The sequence below is a fragment of the Orbicella faveolata genome, unplaced genomic scaffold (genome assembly GCF_042242905.1).
Source record: "Orbicella faveolata isolate gen_17 unplaced genomic scaffold, um_ofav_v1 contig_15, whole genome shotgun sequence".
In the NCBI taxonomy this organism is placed as follows: Eukaryota; Metazoa; Cnidaria; class Anthozoa; order Scleractinia; family Merulinidae; genus Orbicella; species Orbicella faveolata.
In genome coordinates, this window is record NW_028301542.1 from 4,223,428 (window position 1) to 4,246,627 (window position 23,200).

General features: G+C 40.2%; 1 protein-coding gene and 2 pseudogenes across 1 annotated transcript in view; all 3 read right to left on the reverse strand.

The window, feature by feature from the left end:
* LOC110063448 (signal recognition particle subunit SRP54) overlaps positions 1 to 23,200 on the reverse strand; it is a 131,615-nt gene that overhangs the window by 19,414 nt on the left and 89,001 nt on the right. The gene's annotated exons all lie outside the window — the stretch shown is intronic.
* LOC149113198 (uncharacterized) lies at positions 1,030 to 3,064 on the reverse strand (annotated as a pseudogene).
* On the reverse strand, positions 13,762 to 15,859 carry LOC149113199 (uncharacterized; annotated as a pseudogene).

Below are 23,200 nucleotides of genomic sequence, written 5' to 3' on the forward strand. Positions count from 1 at the left end.
GATGTCATACCCGGCAAATAAAGGGGCGGCTACCAATTTTCGTATCTTGTCTGTCTCCCAGCTCCGCACGATTTTCACATCCACGCGGTTCCTCAGGTTTTCTATCGTTTTGCTGAACACGGAGTTGTTCATCAGCTTGTAAAAGTTGGTCTCGAAGTCGCTTTTCGCCTGCTTCTGGAACTCTGTGTTCATCAGGATGTACGGCTCCATCCAGGGCTCTTGGTCGAACTCGATCGCCCTGTGCACCTTTTTCAGGCGCATGCCCTGTCTGAGGTAGAACTGCAGGTTTCTGTAGTGGAGCACGTACTTTTCTTTGTCTTCCAACGTCAGCACCAGTTAGAGGGTCTAGATTTAGTTCCGCCATCAGCCGCTTTTGGTATTCCGACATCTGCTTGGGGGTTATCGCCTTTTTCTCTGGCGCGAGCGGGTAGCTGTTGTTCTCCTCATGCAGCTCTTCTGAATACTCGAGGTCTACCTCCAGTATCCACCCTTTCTTGGAGCTTTCTTTCATCTTCATTATTTGCTCTTCTGTGGGCATCGCGCGCTTCCACTCGAAGCCGCTTTTTGGCAATGGCAGGCTCATCGCCCAGCCGTAAAGGTTGTTCGCGTCTAAGTAGGTTATGTAGTTTTTCGGCTTGCTTTGTTTGCCTTCGCGTAGCGCTAGCTCACCATCGAGATGCCGCCTCTAATTCCTCTCTCGATGAAAAGGTGCATGTCTTGATCTGCCAGCAGCTCGAGCTCCACGCCCGTCTTTTTCAGGAGTGCATCCCAGCTAAAGCCCGGCGAGCTGTAGTAATGCGCCGGATCCAGCCCGTATTTGTCCAGGCACACTTTCCTGAAGTTTTCGAAGACATCCGCGAGCAGCAGCACATCTGTAACCACGTACAGGTTGTGGTAGTCGCCGAGGGTTTTGCATCCGAACGCTTCCCAGACTTTCTGCGCATGCTGATTTTTTCTTCTGTGATTTCCTTGTCATTCAGCTTTGAGTAAAACGCCTCCTTTGCAGGAGGATTTGTCTCGCTGAACCTTTCAAAAGAGTCCATGTGTTCGTATGGGTAAATCCCTTTCTTCAAGAGCAACGTTGTCTTTGAACGTTTTCTCTGTTATTTTAAAACTCTGAGAGTCACTGCCTTTTACCAGTGAATCCAGACTGCTCTGCATGAAATTCATGCTGTCGATGAATCTTAGATTCCCTAGTGAGAATGATATGTATTTTTCTGTGTTCATTGGGATGCATTTTATTGCGCCCTGTACTCTTGACATTGCCTGCATTGTGAGATGGCCGTCGTAGTTTTTCAAGTTATGGAATACGACCGGGATCGGCACCGTTTTTGGGTTTAGTTTGAACTTGAAGTTGCATTCATTATGCGCGGCCCCGCGGTACTTTGCTGTTATGTGGCAGTGGTCTTTCACCGAGTCTTTGTGGTATTTTACCAGCAAAGACTCTGCGCAGAACAGGCATGTCTCCTGGTTTTTTGCAATCCGTTGGTCTATTTCATCTTCCCTTTGCCTTTGTGGGCCAATGAACTTATTTTTTTTCATGGCCTCGTAGTAGCATTTTCTGTGGCTTTGGCCGCAGTATCTGCCTGTGTCGTTGTCGTGTACCGGCATTGAGTCCAAGAAAAGATCTTTGACTAGACTTTTGTTGCAGATGTGGCAGTCGGCCGCGGCTATGTGTTTTTGCCAATTTTCGTGCATCGTCACTAGCGGCTTTTTGTCAGCCATCAGCCCTCGTAACCATTTTTCTTTTTGCAATATGTCGCTAAGAAACACATAGGCGGCTTCTCCCCCTCTGTAAACACAGGGGCCGAACGCCATCACTTCTGACGATTGTGTAAGCAAACCCACGGGGCTCGTGCTTTTCCGTTTTAAGGTATAGCTTCCTCCTGACGGTTCACAGCCTTGGATCTTTTTCAGCAGACACTCGAAGTCGGCTTATATCACAAACGGCGCCTTCATCTGCTTGTGGTAGCCTTCGAAAGACACCTTGTTCTCTCCCTCTTTCGGCAGCTCCGTTCTTGTGGGTCTTTTCAACAGCCGTTTGCATTCGGGTTTGTGCCTTTCTAGCAGTTCTTTTCTTTGGTAGCCATGCAAACAGCGTTCACAGAAATGTTTGCTCTCGTTATGTCGGTTTCGGTCATACAAGAGGGCTGTCAGCCTTTTCACATAGCTGTAGTGCGATTTTTTCTTTGTCGTGCGTCAGCATCAGGTTTATCCGCGGGATGGTGCCGGCTTATTCGCTGATTCTGTGAACGATAACTTGGCCTTTTTCCCAGCTAAACACGTTTATAGCGAGATTTGAGTTTTGTTTCTCGAGTTTATTTATCTGTGAAACCGGTGCCGGGGAGTCAATACCCGTAAAATCAAGACCGTCTTCTGCCGGATAGCTTCTGGTTCTTGTAACTTTTACACCTCGTTGTGGTGGAAATAGAGCTGCACGAAGAGCCCATCTTAGGCATTGGTTATCTCTGTTTTGTACGTATATAATCGCTTTCTTGTTTTGCAGCTTTTCTGGTAGAGGCATGCAGCTTCCTCCCCGAAATGGCTGATATTTTGTGACGTTAATAAATGCTTCCAAAATTCTTTCCAACACCCAGCCTGATCCTCTTTGTGACCATGCCTCTATCTCGCCTCTCACTTCATCAATAAAGCGGTTGAATACGTCATCTAATGTTTCTATATTGTTTCGGTTAATGATTACAGACTGCATCCGATTAAAATAATGTTCCATTTGTTGTGTTTCTTCGTTTCGTGTCATTGAAAACTTTACAATAAGCCCGAATTGTATTTTGATGCTCCTCAGTCCTCTAAATTCATATTCACACACATCTATAAATCTGTTTTTCGTGTTTTGAGCAAATCTCAGGAGGTCGGCTTTGTATCCATAGCCCCCTGGAACGGTCATTTTCCAAACACGAAGCCATTCATTGAAATTGTTTCTAACTATTCTGAAATCAAACTCCCTCCTGGGTCTGATAGGAGGCCTAAGTCTTTGGTTCTCCTCGTGCGAGATCGGTCCGTAGAACATCTACAACGGGTCAGATGAAAACCTTGATGCAGCCATTCTTTTATAATATAACATATTTCTTCAATAGTAAATAATTTTGGGCCACTTTCATTCTACGGTGCTCACACACATGTCTAAGGGGGGTTCTGGTGCAGCCCTAACACAATCGCTCTGAGTCAGTCCCCGCCGACGCTTTGGGAGGCATTATCATCATCAGTACCTTCCAAAACACCTCCGATCTTAATATTTTTCACATCAATACCATGTTCGAATTCAATGTCTGTGTGGAAGGTCATTTTATTGTTCTTGAAATCATATGGATTATCATAAACAGCAGAGTCAATATCATTCTGTCTTCCCACAATTCCATAAAGAATTAAATGGCCGCGTCCCTGGGCGGGACTGCTTGCAATGCCCTGACATCTCATGTCAACGTAGATACGTTCGGGTGGAGTATCCCACTTATGCGTGTGAATGATAGATCGACTGTATTTTGAAAACAGTTTGGTTGATTTTTGACTAATATTCAGTGAATCGGAAACAACGGACAATGTCACCCAATCCATAGCTGGTGGAAAACATAGGCACGCAAGGCGTACAAGAGCTATTTTTTTGTGAACTATAGGAGCATTCATGGAACTGTTTACAGTAATGATTTGGTTGATTTGACAAGTTTTTTTGGTTGCGATGTACAGCAAGAAAGAAACTGGGAGTTTATGATGTACATACGATGTTACATCGGTCATGGTAAGATAACTAAATAGTAAGCCATAAAATGTTTGACTGAACAAACTACAGTAATGTGACGTCTCCAGATTAATGTAGATACCATCCTATTTTCTAACAGGCAATTTTATTCGTTCTTTGATACAACCCACACTGTGATTGGTCTGACACGCGCGCATGCATAACTCCCTCACTCACCGATCACGTAGCCCTTCCCCCGGGGGAGGGGACTCCCTTATATGGGCTATATAGGTCTGTGCGGCCCCGAAGGGTATGGTTTTTCAGCCGTTTTGGTCATAAATAGGGTACGGTTTTTGAACTCTAGCCTTGATATGGGTATGCTTTAAGAAGGAGCCACTTTTTCATCATTATGGAAAAGAAAATCAACAAAAGCCCTTCACAAATTTATATGTTTACGGTAATTTAACAGGGTTTTGATTTGAGGGTCAGGTCGTAAACAGGGTTTCGAATTTTTGGTCAGGTCATAAATAGGGTAAGGAATATTGCAGATGTTGGTCATAAACAGAGTAAGGGTTTTGGGAAGCGGGCCGCACACCCCCAACCAATTTTTCTGGGAGTACCCCCTCGGGAGCCCTTCCAGCCCCCAGGGGGAATTTTTGCTCAAAAATACTCAAGTTAAGAAAACTTTTCGCATTTTATACGAGTAGTAAGTTTACCCTTTTTACACAACACAACGCAACAACACTACTTCATCGAAAATTTAAAGAAAGAGGAAAAAACCTCTCTGACACGTTGAAAGTCTGATTTAATTAAATTGCACTTTAACTTGGTGCCACACAGTCTTCAAAGAACATTTGAACAGTTTTCATACTTTTTACCTTTAAAAATATCGGACTGAAAAGAATGCCATAAAATGCCCATCAAATAAAAATATTAAACTGCTACTGTAGAGACGTAAAAACACTCTAGACAGGAAAGCTTCTTTTTTGTTTAATATCCTGGGAACAATAGCCGATAACATGTAAGCTCTAATTGAATTTACTCCCATATGAAAAACAAAAGTGTCGAGTTACCATTTGTGACTAAAAATAGCAAACATCTCGTGGGAACAAGTCGCGACGATTCGTCAGCTCTAATTGAATTTACTACCTTGTGAAAAACAAGAGTGTCAAATTACCCATTGTAACTAAAAAATAAAAATATCTTGTTATATTTGCATGCAATAAGAACAAAACAATCGTTACCTGCACTTACTATTGTAAACGTTAGAACTGCTTCAAATCTAAATAGTCTCGTCTCCTCTAAAACATGTCCTAAAAACTAGAACCGACGATTCGTGACCTCTAATTGAATTAACTCCTTGTGAAAAACAAAAGTATCAAGCTACCCTTTGTAATTAAAAATAAAAATATCTCGTGCCATTTGCCTACTACTAACTCATGAACTGCTTCAAAACTCAAGACTCATCTCGTTCATAACTAGCCACCATTACACTGAAAATTATGCACTCTAAAACAACCCAATTTACGTATGTAACTGTCACACTCCCCTCCAAACCGGACTAAAAATCACAAACCGGCAACATACACGTCACTCTTCATTTTTCAATTACCAAAGTCCTTGTGTTTATACATACCTTGTGTTTCTCACGTACCATTTACCTTTACAACAAGAAATTTGATTGGCTGTTCATAGTAGATCCAATCTGATTGGTGTGACATACATACATCTCCCACTCACTCACTCACTCACTCACTCACTCACTCACGCATTGACCCGTCCATAACATACCCGACGCGCCGACTAAGAGGTATTTTTTTTACAAAAAAATAACTCAAAAATTCGATCACCAAAGTATACTCACCCTTGGGGAGTTTATACATGTTGAAACTTCCACATGTTGAAATTTCCACTTGCAGTTTTCTTGAGGAATTTATCATTCAAATACCCTTTATTAACAGCACTCGTGAGATCTTTAACCTTAGTGTTGTAATCATCATCTATTTTGTGATCATCTGGAGTGTCAAGATTATAAATTCTTTTGTTATCCAAATCATAATCACCACTTTGAGTAAGCTTCAGGGGCACCCAACGACCGTTTTCTCTCGAATGCTTTTAAACGCTGTTTTAGGCTATCTGGAGTACTTTTAAAGCTCTGTAGGTTAACTTTAGGTTGCGCTAAAAAATTTATCTGTTCGGTAATTCTAGGGGAACTTGAGTATTCTCGAATTTATTAGGGCTTTTTTGTCCATTTCCCGAAAACCTTAGGTCTTATCGCCTTTCCGAAAATGATAGCTGACCTTTTTTCAGTACTCAAAACGACATTTTTAATAATCCCAAAACAACAGTCATTAAATTTCTCATATCAGGAAAGTTCGAGGTGACAATTCTCTTAAGAAAATCAAAGAAGATTAAAGGCCTTCCGAACAGATAATTTACCGAAACGATCCGTTGGGTGCCCCTTAAGCTTAAAACCTATACCAGGTATTCCAGGGTCTCCTTTTAAACCTTTAGCTGAAGTCGATTCACCATCAAAGCCCAAAATTCCGTTAGAATAAGACATTTATATAATATGACTAGAAGTAATCAAAGATTATGAGAGTGCGTTCGACGCCGTCACTTAATTAAATATATATAAATGATTTCACTGGCTGACTTTTAACCTCTGCCTATTGCTAAAATCAACGTTTTTCATAGACAACCGGGGTTTTTATACAGACAGATTTATCATAGTGTCAAAGTCCACCATTTGTTGACACGTTGCGTGACAGCGCAAGTTTCCGTAGACTCACAAGTTTAATAGAACGAAAATATTTACATTTATAGCCTTCAAATTTCGTGCTAAATATTCTCACATTAACTGATAATGTTTGAACGTAAAAGCTAATTTGTAAAAACTGGAAGCACAAATGTAAGCAAACATTTGCAATCGTGTGCTCGTTTATCGTCAGCGTAAACAAACTCCGTGCGACTAATTCGCGTATCATGTTCCCCTGATGAATAAGGTGGACAGTATTTAAATAATTTGCCGTTCCTTGGTTCAGGCTCACTCTTATGGATCTTGCGTTCAGAGTACTTTTCCACCGATTCCAAACAATATTCAACCGGATAAGGACTGAGCTATCTACGTGTCAGTCGCGACTGGAAATAATCAACTAATGCAATCAAAATATAGCTTTTCCCACGGTTAACATCCGGAAAGCCAAGCCGCTTCAAAGTCGTGTTCGTTTTAAAACAAATAATTAAACAAGGACAATTCCATCAGATTTCGATAAATGCCACCGTCGAGGAGTTTAAATTCACCTAAATCCAACGCTGAGAGCACAATTGAATACTTACAGCTTCCAAATTACAGTGTAAATGTCCACAAAAACCCGCACTTGAACGAAACAAAGACTCGCACTCGAAAGAAATGTACAGCACATGGTTTGGCGATGATGTCATTCGTTTCGCCCCTGCTGCGGGGCGGCCAAATCGGTGTCGCAACTTCGGACGAAGGTCCACCGTCCCATGAAACTCGACTCAAGTCTGCATTAGGACTGCGTTCTACGAACGCAATTACATTATTGATTCATTGAAATTTTTCTTAATGAATTTCCGTGGTTTGTCTATATATATGAAGCTATATGGGTCATTAGTTGCTTTTTCATACAGTTCTTTCGGAGTATTGTTTTCACGGCATATGAGTGATTTTTCATTTGAAATAGGGAATTCATATACACAAAAATGTGAGCAGTTTAAACAAATGTCTTTCGGTGTTTTATAGTATCTTTAACTCAAATAAATAACACTACAATTCTTATGTCGACATCTTATGAAATAATCAATCAATGGTTTCTGATTTTTCTCACAAACAAAATCACCAAAAATGACAAGCTTTTGATTATCGTCTGTCAATTCAGAAACTGGTATTATTTTGTCGTAACTTGCTTCTATAATATCGTAACCAGCTTCATTACTTATGGGTTTAAATGTATCCATTAAATTTTGATATTTTGATTGTTCCAAGTTTTTTGCGTAAAGATATATTTTATCATAGTTCAACGATTTGTATATCATATGCATTAATGTGTTTGTCTTTCCTGATCCAGATGGTCCACATATCAACATTCTGAAGCATCTGCCAGGCATGAAGTCATACAATTTTCTGTAATTTGTTCTCGATCTCATCTTTAATGTCATAATTTGGTATTTCCATATATATATATCAGTATGTAATTTTAGAACTTCACAGAGTTTTACAAACGTTTTTATATTCAATTTATCTAATCTAATATTATAATAAATGAGTCTAATTAAGTGGAGAGAACTTGCAAAAAGAAAATCGGAACTAGGAAATAAAATTAATTATGTCCATGACATGATAACAAAACATGATGTTAGTCAACAGACAAGCCAGGAAACGTTAACAAAAGCGTTTCAACCAATTACAGCTAAATTAGATGAAAATACCTCCAAGAAAGAGACGTCAACCGAAGAAGGAGGAGGTACCAAATTACGGTCTTGATATTGAAGATGAAGTTGACGACATGAATCTGGGTGATTTATTTGATCAACCTGTTTTACCAGAGCAAGATAAACAAATAGTTCCAAAACCACCAAACTATGAAGAATCATTGAAGGATGTTTTGGAAGGGGAAAAAGAGTTTTATGTTGATTCTCAGTATTTGCCTCCAGAATATGATGAGGATGATGTACCTGATTATGAGATGACTGATGAAGACACGGTTGAGGCGATTCTAGATGATATTAGTGTTGCAAATTATGATAATGTGGAAAAGATATTAAATCAGCCTGAAATGACGCCACAAAAAATAAAGCATTTCTTAATAAAATAATCAAAGATGCAAAATTTAAAAAGAATCAATTAAAAGGTTTTAAGGCAAATGTAACAAAACAATTCAACAGTGGGAAGATATCAGAAGCTGAAAAGCAAATGAATTATAAAAGAATAGACAATGCCAATGCTGCACTGAGGCAATATATAAAATATTACGATAGTAAAGTCAAAACGATGAAGAGTTCTGGAATTCGAAGAAAACAGAGAGGTGGAAATGTTGTTTTTTTTTAACGACGCAAAACAGCTTCTAAAACAATTAGAATTGATCCTCGGTGAAAGATTGGCTGGAAACAACAGTATTAAAATGCGTAATATGGGTGTTGCTCTGTTGGACGCACTGTTGAGAACATCAACAATTAATAAAGCACAATATGAGAAAATTTATAAAAACCATTTCAAAATTTAATATAACAATATTGTATAATGGCTAGAGAGATTATTCTACCTTCTTACTCGGTAAAAAATCTTGAAAATAATAAACCTGAGAATGTTGTCACCAGGTTTACGAGACCCATCATCTTGGATGGGAATCAAGAATATGAGGTTGGACTGAACAGACGTTTACGTGGTTCAATATAAATCCATCATACAAAAATCAACTGATTGCATATAGCAGCGATAATGGTTCAGCATTTCACGACATCACTTTTCCACCAGGTGTTTCGAACTATGTTGACATAGATAAATATGTCAAAGAAATAACAAAAAAGAATGACAAATATCCTATAACACTCGAATTCAATGAGACTACATTTCGCGTCACAATAACAATGAATAAAAATTATCAACTCGACTTAACAAAATCTGGTTTTTATGATTTAATTGGGTTTGATAAAAAAAAGTCGTGACAGAAGAGACAAATGTAGGTCCAAGGGTACCCAATTTAAGTCAGGATACAGACATTCTCAATATTCAATTCGATTTAATTGGCGAATCACTTGTTGATGGGGAAGAAAGTGACATCATATACAGTTTCAGTACGTCTGTACTGAGACCTTCATACAGCTTCACACTTGAACCCAAAGAGTCACTCATAATCCAGTGAATAAAACCACCATTTCTTCAATCAGAATACATATCACAGATGGTAAAAGAAGATTGGTTGATCTGAATGGTGCAGACACAGCTTTTTCTCCGCTGTTGAAGAGAATTGACTAAAGAATAGTGTTAAAAATTATGTAATTTTATGACGCATGTTATTAACAAAGCCGCGCATGAGCACTGCGTAGGCCGAGCTTGGTTTGATGAAAACGGAGGAAGTGGGTAAAAAGGATAACACCTGGATTGGCAAACTTTTGGCCACGTGAGTGGCCGTTTATTAAATCAATTAACCTCGTTCTCAGCAAAGGTGAGGGTGAAAACCGCTGGCGAGTACCAGAATAAGACTATATGTACCGGAGGAGACGGGGTGGAAGAGAGGATGAAATTCTAGCACGATGCTTTCTACAATCGACGTGAAGGGAGAGAAAGCACATCGAGGAATGTGACGTCATAACCGTGTGTAGTACCGGATACCCCTCAGGCGGAAGTGAGAACGGAGTCATAACAAGCATCATAAAACCATTTATTAACCGCGCGGCCATGGGCCGAGCGCGGTTCATGTTCTACCCTTGGTTTATTATTTTTTTTTATTTTTTTTTTTGTCGGAGACCAGACGCAGATCTCCACTCGGCCAACTTTGAATTACGCAATCTGTAATGTTTACTCGCCAAACCTTGTTTCTTCAGGGTCAACAGAAATCTCAGATTACAAAATCACGCCGAACCTTCACGTTGCAAAAAAAAATCTCTTCAAAACCCTGACATCGAAGCGATATATCACTTTAGCGTTAATAGCTACCTCATATCGGCAGTATTAAAATCTATTCGTTAACAATCCAGCTTCATCATATTAAAATTTCAACGAAATCGAACAAAACCAGAACTAAATATTATTAGATTTTTTTTGTAACCTAGCTTCATTGCTTGAGTCGACAAAGGAAGCGACGGTCGCCCATAGCCACCGAAACACATTAACATAACCAGTGAACCTACGTTTCGGTCAAAAAAATCCAGGATTATTGCCTGAAAGCTGAAAATTCAAGAGGAACATCTTTTTCGAACTTTTCTCAAGTTATTTAGACGAAAAAATGACCTCGGCGGACTCCAAAAGAGAACGAAACAAAAAACAGAACGAGACAGTGAGAGGAGCCGATAATTTATTCACCGCGTGGCTTTAGTTACGTTCAAGTTAAAAAAACCTTACTTCTGGATAATTTCAGCCTTACAAGTCAGCAACTGGTCCCAAATTACTTTCTGTATCCTTACAAATGTCCTGACTTCCATCTCCGAAAGATTTGGCCGCAATTTTTTAGCAAATAAACATTTCGCCGACAGCAATCACCATTACGATGGCTTGCAACTAATTCGCTAACTTTACAAAACCCTCCCGAGGGGGGGATATGACGAAAAGAGCTGAAAAATGATGGCCGGAAATAGAGTAATTTTTTCAGCTTCCAGTGTGCCAAATTTGCTGGAAATAGGTTCAAAACCGATATTTTTTTTTTCGTTTTTTTTCCTTCGGGTCACTCATGCTACCAAAACAGTTAACTTTTAAAAGCGCGGTTGTAAGATCTTAAAGATCTTCTTGTTTTACGGGTAAAATAAATCTCCTTTATGACGCATGTTACTAACAAAGCCGCGCATGAGCACTGCGTAGGCCGAGCTTGGTTTGATGAGAATGGAGGAAGTGGGTAAAAAGGAAAACACCTGGATTGGCAAACTTTTGGCCACGTGAGTGGCCGTTTATTAAATCAAAAAAGTGTACAGCATTTATTTGCCAATCACTCATCCCTAACGGAGAGCTAACCCTTTAAACTACCTCGTTCTCAGTAAAGGTGAGGGTGAAAACCGCCACAGCCCGGACGCAAAAGGAAACCGGGCCACCCCACCCGAGGCCCACGCAATGCACACGAAAAGGTTATTAACATACAGGAAGATAAAGTGAACGAACGAGCCAAGACTTAAATAAGACTGGCGCCTGCTAAAAATTTCAAAGTGTGTCACAGATAGTAAACTAAGTGAAAAGACACTAAAGGTTTTAATCAATGAGACTCGCCCCTGCTCATACTCAAGGAATACTAAGGATACTTAACTGAATAAAACAACAGTAAGGCTTCAAGCAATGAGATGGGCCCCTGCTCAAACTCCTAGAATACTGAAGATACTTAACTGAATAAAACAGCACCAAAGCTTTAATCAATGAGATTAGTCCTTTTTCAAACTCACTGAATACTAAAGATACTTAACTGAATAAAACAGCACCAAAGCGTGAATCAATGGGATTGGCCCCTGCTCAAACTCATTGAGTACTAATGAAACAAACCTAAGGCTTTAATCAATGAGATTGGCCCCTGCTCAAACACATTGAATACTAAAATTACTTACTGAATAAAACAACGACAAGGTTTTAATCAATGAGATTGGCCCCTGCTCAAACACATTGAATACTAAAATTACTTACTGAATAAAACAACGACAAGGCTTTAATCAATGAGAATGGCCCCTGCTCAAACTCCTTGAATACTAAAATTACTTACTGAAGAAAACGACTCCAATGCTTTAAACAATGAGAATGGCCCCTGCTCAAACTCATTGAATACTGAAATTACTTACTGAATAAAACAACACTAAGGCTTTAATCAATGAGATTGGCCCCTGCTCAAACTCAGTGATAAGTAAAATGCTGTTAACAAGGTAGAAATAAGAGTGGCCGTTGCTCAAACTTGTTGCATGGGAACGTAGGAAGATAGAAATCTAACGGATTACTGAAAGATGTCCCTTGAAGTTTTGGCTAGTGGCCTACTGATTATAGGGAAGGGGTCCTTATGTACTTTAGAAAAGTGTTAGACTTCCAACGCCCAAAGCGTCTAATCTGCGAATCAGAAAAACCTAGAGCGGCGGCCCACGAGGCAGCCCCTATCCGGAAGCTGTAAAATTTGTACCGATCAGTTTCAAGACTGCAAAATGAGAGAGCCCGATTAAGGGAATCGACAAATTGTGATCTGCGGACTGGGGAGTTGTCAGGCCAACAAAATAAGGGACCAGAAAGGTGTCCTGTAATGCTTAGATACTCGGCGATAGTAGTAACCGGACAGATCGGTTTCGATTTGTGAAGTAAAATATCAACGGGTTGAGTGGGATTGCTGTGCTTGAAGAATCTCATGGTTAGTTTAATGGCACTGGTCTCACCATTAGTGGATGCCAAGAAGGAAATTTGGTTTAGTTGAATAACATTCTTGGAGGACTGACCACTACGGAACGTAATTTCTCCTACCCGAAGGGCTGCAAAGAATGCTATGGCACACATGGCTTTCATTAACTTTCTATGGTAATCACCTGATACGGTGCTAGAAAAGGCATTAACGATGCGTTCCAATAAAGGTAATGTAGTGGGGAGTCTCGAGTCTACAACAGATGGACTTAGCTTAGAATAGCCTTTTAAGGCAAGTTTGACTGTGGGGATTGGGTCAGGTCAGGAAACGAACCCAGCCGATGAACATAACCAATAGAGGAGATGTAGGTGAACATCGTGGATGCCGAATATTTGGATTTGGCTAAATAAGCTATGAATAAGGCTAAGTCATGGACGCTAACTGGGAGAGACAAATTGGAATTTCTAAGCTGCTCGGATAAAAATTGCTTAAAAATTAACCAAGGCCTCTGGTAGGTATACAGAGAGGAGGTACTGATGGATCCCCGTAACAAAGAGCTCAGGATTTCTCCCAGTTCTGCGGAAGGAGGGGTGGCGGCACAACGGTTGGACTCTCCTCGACATCGGGGGCCAATGTTTGGAACTGCCCCACCTGTAAAAGGGGGCAGGCTGTCAGCAAGAATAGTTTTCTTGCCCTGAATATGTCTAGCCCTAAACAGAATGTTGTGCTGAAGGCATGTCAGAACTAGTTGACGGAGAAGATAAAGCAATTCCTTATTTTTAGAGGTTTGCTGATTAATCACATGCACGACACTGTCGTTATCTGTAAAGAATAAAATCCGTTTATTGGCCAAAGAATCTCCCCACATCCGCACCCCGAGGACTATGGGAAAAGTTCCAGGAATGCAATGTTTTTATGAGTCCAATCACTAGGCCACTTGCCGTGTGTTCATTTCTTACCAAACACGATACCGAAGCCCAATGATTGAGCAGCATCGGTGTAAAATTTAAGATGAGACAAAGAGTACCAGGCGTCCTAAAGGACCATGGATTTACCATTATGGGATTGAAAAAATGATTTCCAAAGTGCCAAATCCTTTCGGACATCCTGAGTTATGCGGATGTAGTGGTTAGGGCGCTTAACCCCAATTGTAATGTTGATTAGGCGGCGCAGAAAAACTCGGCCAGGTATAATAGCACAGCATGCAAAATTCAGTAAACCAATGAGCGACTGAAGCTCCTTCAACGTTACTTTTTTACGTCTCAAAGTGTGCTCAATTACCGACAAACACTTCTGGATTTTTTCTTGAGGAAGCTTGGCCTCAAATGCTTAACAATCTAGTTCTATACCCGCAAAACTCAGTATGTGACAAGGTTCCGCCGTCTTCTCCTTCGCTACCCCGAGCTCATTGCAAAGGTCAAGAAAAAGAGCCAATTGTGATCCACAACGAGAAAGCGACTGAGCGATTATCAAAACATCATCCAATATGTGAATGATGTTCTCTACACCAAGTTTGTGTCGTGCTATCCACTCTAACGAAGAACTAAATTCCTCAAAAATGCGACAAGAGGAGGAGCAGCCCATCGGCAAGCAACGGTCAACATACCATTTCCCTTTCCCCTGAAACCCTAGCAGCTGATAATCGGAAGGGTGAACCGGTATAATGCGAAAGGCGCTTTTAATATCTGCTTTTGCCAGTGCACTGCCCCTCCCAGATTTCTTGACCAAAGAAATAGCATCATCGACTGTGGCATAGTGAACAGTTGAAAGTTCCCGAGGGTTTCCGTCATTCACAGAGCTACCCTCCGGGTATGACAAATCTTGAATCATTCTGTATTCTCCTTTAATTTTCTTTGGTACTGCCCCCACTGGTGACACCCATAAGGGGTCTACAGGAGGGGTGTCGAATGGGCCAGCAATACGGCCGAGTGCCACTTCTGATGCCACCTTTGAATCAATGACCCCGGGGAATTCCCGAGCAAACAGAAGGTTAGGTGCAAATGAGCTTTTCCTTTCCCCAACAAAATCCAACTTAAAACCCTGTGTAAATCCGTTGATAATCTTGTTTCTAAGCAAGGGTCATAGCCTTCCAAATAATGAGAAAGGTTAGCTGCGATTACCGGAGTTGGCAGAATTTAGGGGTTCATTTATTTTACTTGACTTTGCCATGGTCTAGTTTGTGGACATCGTGAGATAGCGTGACTGCCCCCACATTTGAAACAGGTATGCTTGAGAGAGCAACCACCACATTGGGCACCTGAGTGAAATTTGAAACAGTAACCCCGGGGGTTGCTAGAAACGCCTTGTTTGGGACGAAAATTAGCCCTGAGCCATATCTCTGAATGAGTCCGGCCCCAAGGTAATGAATCAACCTCCCTCAGTCTACGGAAGGATCATCATAAAATCGCCAGTTGCCTGATCGCGATGCCAAATCTCTTACTATAGACATGAATTTCATCAGGCTAGGGGCCTCACTTGGTGATTTCTCACAATAAATGGTGGTGAATACTAAGAAGGCATTCGTCCACTGTTCTATGTTAGTGATTCACAGCTTTGTCTGATTAGGAATTATGGCTAAGGTTTGGTGCCCTCACCCCCCCCCCCCCCCAGATTTCTGGAGTTTAAAACTGTAGGACTCATCAGAGGGTGGCACATTTAAGAGCAAACCCAGGTCAATGAATTCGTTACCCCAGATCTTATTCTTAGTCTTAGCAGAGACTGAGGAACCTAGGGGAGTAGCAACAGACACGAATTGACTCTTACTTGTAGTTGCACCATTGGATGTCTCTGTTGCCTGGTTTACCCCTGTTATTCGTTGGATTGCCTCTGTAACTGATTGCTGGACCAAAGGCGTCGAATCAGGTTGGTGTTGAGCAACAGCAGGAAGAGATGGGCTGGGTGTATCAGAGGAAGCTTGAGAACTGGTCTGATCTCTGAAAGCTTGAGTGACGGCAACTGCAATCCTTTGGATTAGCTGATCCTTTGGCACTGCTTGAGGCGATGAACTGGTAGGTGTAGTGACACTAGACCTGGTAGAGGTTTTGGTGCGGGAATGGGTACTGGTACTGGTTACTTTACACTTCTTAGATGAGGTGGTCCTGACTGGAGGATGGTGCCGGCGTTTGGGCAGCATCTCAGTTCCTATCGGTAGGAAGTAATGCGTCAAATGTTAAGCAAAAACTTCCTGTACAGAGAAACAGGGATCAAACGTTGCACAACGTCCAGTGCACCACTGTAAACTATATGTGCTGGGGGCTTCCATAATGGCTCTGCAGCAATTTTAATTAGCTTATTTGAAACATCTAATGATGATTTTTGTACATTCAGGCTTGAGAAAAGCCTGCTCACCTGAACTTCTGTGACTGGAGACATAACAAAACCAGATTTAGGGCTGTTCCCACCATTTTGTCCCCCACCCCGCACTGCTTTTGTTGATATAACTTTTTTTGTTCATTTCATTTATACCTTTCAACCAGCTTATATAAAGCTTAATCTTTTGGGTGCTTTCAACAACAACAACAACAACAGTTTATTTCAGTATTCCCATATGAGTGCATGGTATTACCAAAAATATAATACAGCTAAAATGATGTAACTATATAATTAGTATCTGGCATTGGTATACATGTAGAGGTGCCTGATGTGAAGAGAGTGATTCATATTGGTGTGCCACAATATGCACGGAGGAATGAACAAAATGAAAGGGAACTAATGCAATGTCATTGCCCTTTTACAATTCGTGTTACTTCATGGTAATAAGGCCTCTTCAGCCCGTTATACAACCATGTACAACAACAAATCTCGAATGCATACTATTTACTTCTTGTGGTTGATCAGAACATTAACCACATAGCTTTACTATTAACGATGGTTCTATCTCCATCTCCTTTTTTTTTCAGTATTATTTATTGAACTGCAAGAGCAACATTCCTATTTGAATCATCCATATAGGGTCATCCTTCCAGGAATTTATGTAGCACTGTTTTGGTCTAAAAATTAACAAAGAATAGTAAATAATGCCCGGCGTGATCAATCGATGAAACCGATAATCGATAACAATCGATGGCAATCGATATCAATCGATAACAATTAATCGATTGATATCGGAAATCGATGACCAATCGATGGCCAAAAAGTTTGTGTTTTTTAATTGCCATCGATTGTCATCGATTGTCATCGATTGTCATCGATTACCATATCTTTTGGGGAGGTAAAAAAATTATTTGACAGGAGAAATATGGTGACATGTAATTGTGAAGATCATCGTTACCATCAACAACAGTAACAATAACTTTATTGATCTCTCTAAATGCGGGTATAATGCAAGAAAATTAACATTGTTAACACAAACTAAACTGGGATGAAAATGTTCGTGCTCTTTCAAGTTACAACAGAAACCTACGGTTTAAAGTTTTCTGGTTACTGGCAGTCCATGGGAAGAAAATGCTCATTGCCATCGTACAAAAATGAAACAAGATTAATACTTGCGAACATGAAGCTTGCAAATAACAATCTCAAGACGCGAGTCAGAACAAGTAAGAAATAGACTGACCCTACCAGACACATTATGGCCCGTATTGACGTGACTACATAAAGATAGGTTAAAATATCAAGATACAAGCCAAGTATTTCTAGTAAGAACAACAGGTGAAGCAACAAATAATAAAACCTTTTCCATTTTTCGTCATCATAGTACGGACACCATCCGAGCGCACGTTTCCGCAATTTCTCGTCGCACTGATCCTGCTTGTGATTATCGATTGGTCATCGATTGGCCGATAGCAATCGATAACAATTAACTAATTGTTATCGATTGATATCGATTGATCGATTGGTTTCCGATGATCGATTGTCATCGATTGATCACGCCTGGAATAATGGTAGGAAACAAATAATCTTTCAAAGGTTAATAAAATGATCATGATATTTTTGTTATGACAGTATTAATGTAACTCTGTACACCTCTTATGTCTGATTTGTTTTAAGTAGAGATTCCACATTACATTTGGAAACCCACTAGTCTGATTGATTCATTCATCAGTTATATAAGTCTGTATTTATTCACAATTATTTGCATGGATGATAAATTATTATTATTTACTGATTTATGTTATTGTGATGGAATAAAGTTTCCCTAGTTGAAATTGCTTCCTTTACTAAAGTGGGGAGAGGTAAGGGCCTCAAATTGGTCATTTTCCTTTACACAACATTTCGACAAGTAAATTATTATGAAAAAATTAATTTGGGATGAGGCTATCTCTGAAGCAAACTAAACTCTTGCCTAACTATAAAAGGTTTTTCAAGGTTTTTCATGTTCTTTGGGGGAAGACTATAGGGGATGTCTCAATAATTAACGAGAGGGGAGCTTAAAAAAGAGATACTATATATATATATATATATATATGTATCTATAACAGCAGAAGCTTCGGTACAGCTAGTAACAGATAACATCTGTAGAAGAAACAAACCAAATTTGAAGTTGACATGTTCATACCATTTGCTACATCATCCAGGTACATAGCAGAGTATTACAACATGGTCCGACCCTTGACTCAATTTGGCAATTTAATATCAATACATTTTGGACTGTTAGAATCTGATCTGCACGGGTCCGCAAATGATCCTAGGACCGCAAATGATCCCGGACCGCAAATGATCCCCAAATTGGACCACAAATGATCCCGGACCGGAAATGATCCCCATTTTGGACCGCAAATGATCCCGATCAAAAAATAAGGAATGGCATGGATGGTGGGATGGTGTGAATAGGGAATTGGCGTATGTGAATAGCGATGTTTTTATTTAAGCCATCTTATAATTATAATGGCTTACAACTTTTTTTTGTTTTTTCATACTTTGGACTAAACTTTGTCGCTAACTACGATGTTATGAATATCACCACTCAATCATCAAAACACGACTTGGCTTACATTTCTTTGCAATTCTCAGTAAAATTATGATCAGTGCAACATACGCTACATATCCTCCTTTGTTAAACATCGATATTTCGGTGTTATAGTTAAATCATATTTTATCAGCCATGAACGCCACTCGTCTAAAGTTTTAAACTAAAATCTAACCATGAAGCAACTATTACAGAAGACGCTGTCACCTGAGTAGACCCACAAGCCTACAACTGTAAAACACCTACTGTGTAGCACTGGAAATTTGAACAAATTTATTTTGTAATTTTTCCTTGGTCGTATTTTGGCTTTAATTCCTCGGAAATGACTACTTGAGTATTCTAAGAAGCCAAAATTCCAAGCTATAGTTATGAAGTTCAGCTTCATGACCACTCAAGGCCAAGGCTTGCTCTTCGTTTTGACAATTAGCTGTTTGATGGATGTTTGATACTATCCCACCGGGATTTCGAGAATGTTTTCAAGTATGTGTTTCTCTAAGACTTCTAATTCAATAGATCGTCTTCACGTGACGTGTTTTTATCTTCAGCAGGCATAAGAGGCGGTATATTTATATCTGTTTACAATTAGCGTGCTCCCTTTGGAAACCAGGGCATTTTGAATTTCGGGGTTATGTAGGTTGCGTGACACAAGGCTACGATCGAGTTTGTTGAAAAATATATACTTATCTCACGATTTTGAGCCTTTTTAGAAGTTAGAGCATTAGGAAAAGTGCTTATGTACATGCTTGTTTGTTTAGTACTGATAATCATTCGCCTGGAAAGCCAAAGTAAGTTCCAGATGTTTACACTATATTCCGGCCGCCACATTGGTGTACCACGGATGTATACAACATGGCGTTTTCTTACTGGGCTCTGTAAATTTCTGAGAAACATTTACGACGAATTACTGAAGTTTGGGGAAACGCACAGGCCTAAAACTTGGAGAAGTGTCTTATTTAGTTATCTTCTATAGCGTACATCACAATTTCTTAGCTTTTTCCATTGGTTGGTTTTCGATTTACTATTTTTTTTTTTTTTTATTGCGTGACGGTGAAAACGTGTAAAATAATAAAACATGTTTTTTAGTTCATAACTTTTGTATATGTTGTCACCTTCCTCTGATATAAATCCATGCCATTCCTTATTTTTTGATCGGGATCATTTGCGGTCCGGGATCGTTTGCGGACCCGTACAGTTCTCCTCATGTGTCGAACCTACTGCATAAATTACTGTAATGTATTTTTTATATAACGGGACTCGTGATTGGCTCAAAATTGAGTGGCGTGACCAGTCATGCATGAAGCTCGAAGTCGTCGCTAAAAATAAAGACAAGAAAATATGCCTTTGATGTATGAGAAACGGAACTGTATAAGCGAGTTTCTTTGGCACAAATTAATTTTTCGCTTTTTCTTCGGGATAATAGCCCAGCTTATGAGATTTCCCTTTAACAGGTCGAATTAACCGGGAGAAAACCTGTCTAAATGCAAACACTGAACATTGAGTTTGAATTTGCTTCCCTAAATATTGCTATAACATCGAAATGTTAGTCACAACTTTTCTATTTGGACAGAGTTCTTGAATTCAGAACGCATATTTTCTCGTCGAAAATTATTACTACCGGCTTCCCGAATTAAGTTCGACGCAAGTACGCCGTCTGAACCAGCCGTCGCTCCAAGTCGCTCTGAAGTCGAACTTAATCAAGTTTACTTCGGCACATGAGTGGAACGGCGTTTGGACCGGGCTTTAGGCGTAATTCCAAAAGACACGCAGTCACAGCAGCATTCTTGTATCGTGTTAACGATGCTAGAACGCATGCATATGACCTATTAGGATTCTACCACAAGGAAAAGCGCTCAACGTTAGTGTGTGATCTTGTATGAAATATATTTCCCACCTGATATTCATTCGCGTCCCCACAGCCCACGATCCTTCTGGCCTGCGGCAAGGATCGAAAGCTCTGGCCGGACCCGATATTCTGAGCATGCGCAGAGTATTCGTTTCGTATTCTCAGCCAATCAGATTTGCCAGATTTGACGGGAAGTCCGTGAATCGCGGACTTCCGGTGTTGGACCAGCCCAGAGCTCTCGATCCCTGTCGCAGGCCAGAAGGATCGTGGGCGCTGGGGGCGAGAATGACCTGATATGTAGTTGACAATAACGCTTATTAATGGCGATGTACCTCTTTGGTTACGTGGAAACTTTTACAATTCCTTCGGATCGATCGGGAATAGTCACTATTTGTTTTGCGTTTTTTTCGTAAAGCGCGCCAGCGAACTGTCAACTGAGCGAAGGTGTTGTCATCCGGACCGGAAGTAAAATGATATGCGTAGAGCTTTGTAATTTTCATTTCTGCTGCGCATTGATTTTTCGTCAGCCAATGAAAACATTCGAATTTTTTGGTGTGTCAAGAGTTACTCGTCAACGACATTTTATGACGAGTAGCACTGGGGACGAGAATGTCTACCGCCCTATAACTATGACCCAACCAGTGGACTTATGCAAATCCTGCATTTTAATTGGCTACGCTACTAGAGTTATAGTAATAGTCCTCGAGTAGCGAAATTGGCGCAATCGAGCGTGACGCTTCCTTTCGTTTTAGTTCCAAATAAATATTTCTTCAACTTGCATTTGCTAAATTTATTATTGCGTTTTCTGTCAGACTAGCTGGATGATGCTAAAACAATTAGACCCTTCGCCCTCAAGGGCCACGGGTCTAATTGTTAATTAGAATGGCCGAATGTCACAGTGATTTGGGTATCTCCGTGTTTTGGGTACCCCCGTACCCAAATCCCTAGTGTTTTAGGTGTCTCCAGTAGGGATACCCAGAACACTGAAAGCGTTAAATACCACAGACTGGGGCAAGTGAAATCATCCATAATTCTGCTGAAAAACCATTTATCCTCTTACGAAGCTTTGTCTCAATAAATGGGAGGTTTCTTGATCTTGACATAAACACATAACGTCGCTGAAAATAGTCACAATTTATAACAGACTGTCTGATCCGAGTCCGGAATTATAACGACATACAAAACCGGATTCACGCGCCAAAGTTCCTTGTATGAACATGTGCTTGGTGCCTATCGATAACCCTTGAAATGCACGTTATTTTAAACAAGAAAGGCGCATTCTAAACCTCGGAGAGTTCGGCGACTGAGTTTATTCAATATGAGAGTGAACACACTGAGATACGGTCTTCACGCAATATGCACACTGGTCTCAAGCTGTGACTGACCTCTGTGCGTGTTGCCTGTCTGAAATAAACTTTGTCTTATACTTGTTTATTTATCGCTCTTTCCTTGACCACCCGTCCTATCAATTCCCTTTTCAATATGCTTGCTTGTTGTCATTTCCTTACTTCAGGGTAGCCAAATCGACAAAAAGGCAAACCAAACCTGCAAAGAGGAAAGTCATTCCAATGACGAAAGAACTAGATCGAAATGCTGAAATGTAAGGGATACCCAAATCCCTAGTGATATGGGTATCCCCTTCCAGAGTGTTTGTCTGTTATTGTTTCTTTAATTCAAGGTAACCAAATCTACCGAAGATAAAAAAGCAAAGCAAACTTACAAAGCCGGAAAGTCATTCCAGTGAGGAAAGGACTGGAAATGCTAAAATGTATGGGATACCCAAATCCCTAGTGATATGGGTATATCCCCTTCCAATATCTTTGTTTGTTATCGTTTCTTTAATTCAAGTCTTTGTCTTTTCCTCATTGGAATGACTTTCGTCTTTGTAAGTTTGCTTTGCTCTTTTATCTTCGGTCGATTTGGTTACCCTGAATTAACCCTTTGAATACCAAACTTTCGCCAAAAAATACGTTTTTAACCGTTTAGTCAGGTTTTTTAGCTGCCATGACGCTAAATAAGCCTAAGTTTTGCCAAGAAAGCTTTTTTTTACAAAAAGGAGAGATTTTCGAGGTTTCGGTACAAAATTGAGCAAAATTTCAATTCCGGGCATGCGCATAAGCCAAATTTTTTTAATTTTTTTTTTTTTTTGCCATTAACCGTTCTCAATTTTGTTTGTTGCCCCTTTCCTTTCTGTTTTTCTCGGCCCTTTTACACTGGCTACCGTTTGCATTGTATGTTCTTTCTGGCTGCCGTGAAAAGTTGGATGTTAATTACGGGCGAAGCCTAGAAATGGACCTTGATCAATCATAGGCGTAATGGACCATTTTACCACCGTTTTTGCACGAAAACTGATAACGTTGTTTTTCAATTTGCGACGTCGGAATGTCGTCGATATCTAAACCTGACCATTGTTCGGAAAGGCCTAGCCTAGTACTGCTTTCTGCTTATCAAGAATATCTGCTGACATTTAAATTGATGACGTCACAAGTGGTACAAAGAGCACGACCATTAATTACGCATATATGCGTAGTTGGTATTCAAAGGGTTAAAAAAACGAGGTCAAACAAACACTCCAGAAGGGAATACCCATATCACTAGGGATTTGGGTATCCCTTACAATTTGGCATTTCTAGTCCTTTCCTCATTGGAATGACTTTCGTCTTTGCAAGTTTGCTTTTCCTTTTCATCTTCGTTTGTTTTGGCTACCCTGAATTAAAGGAACAAGG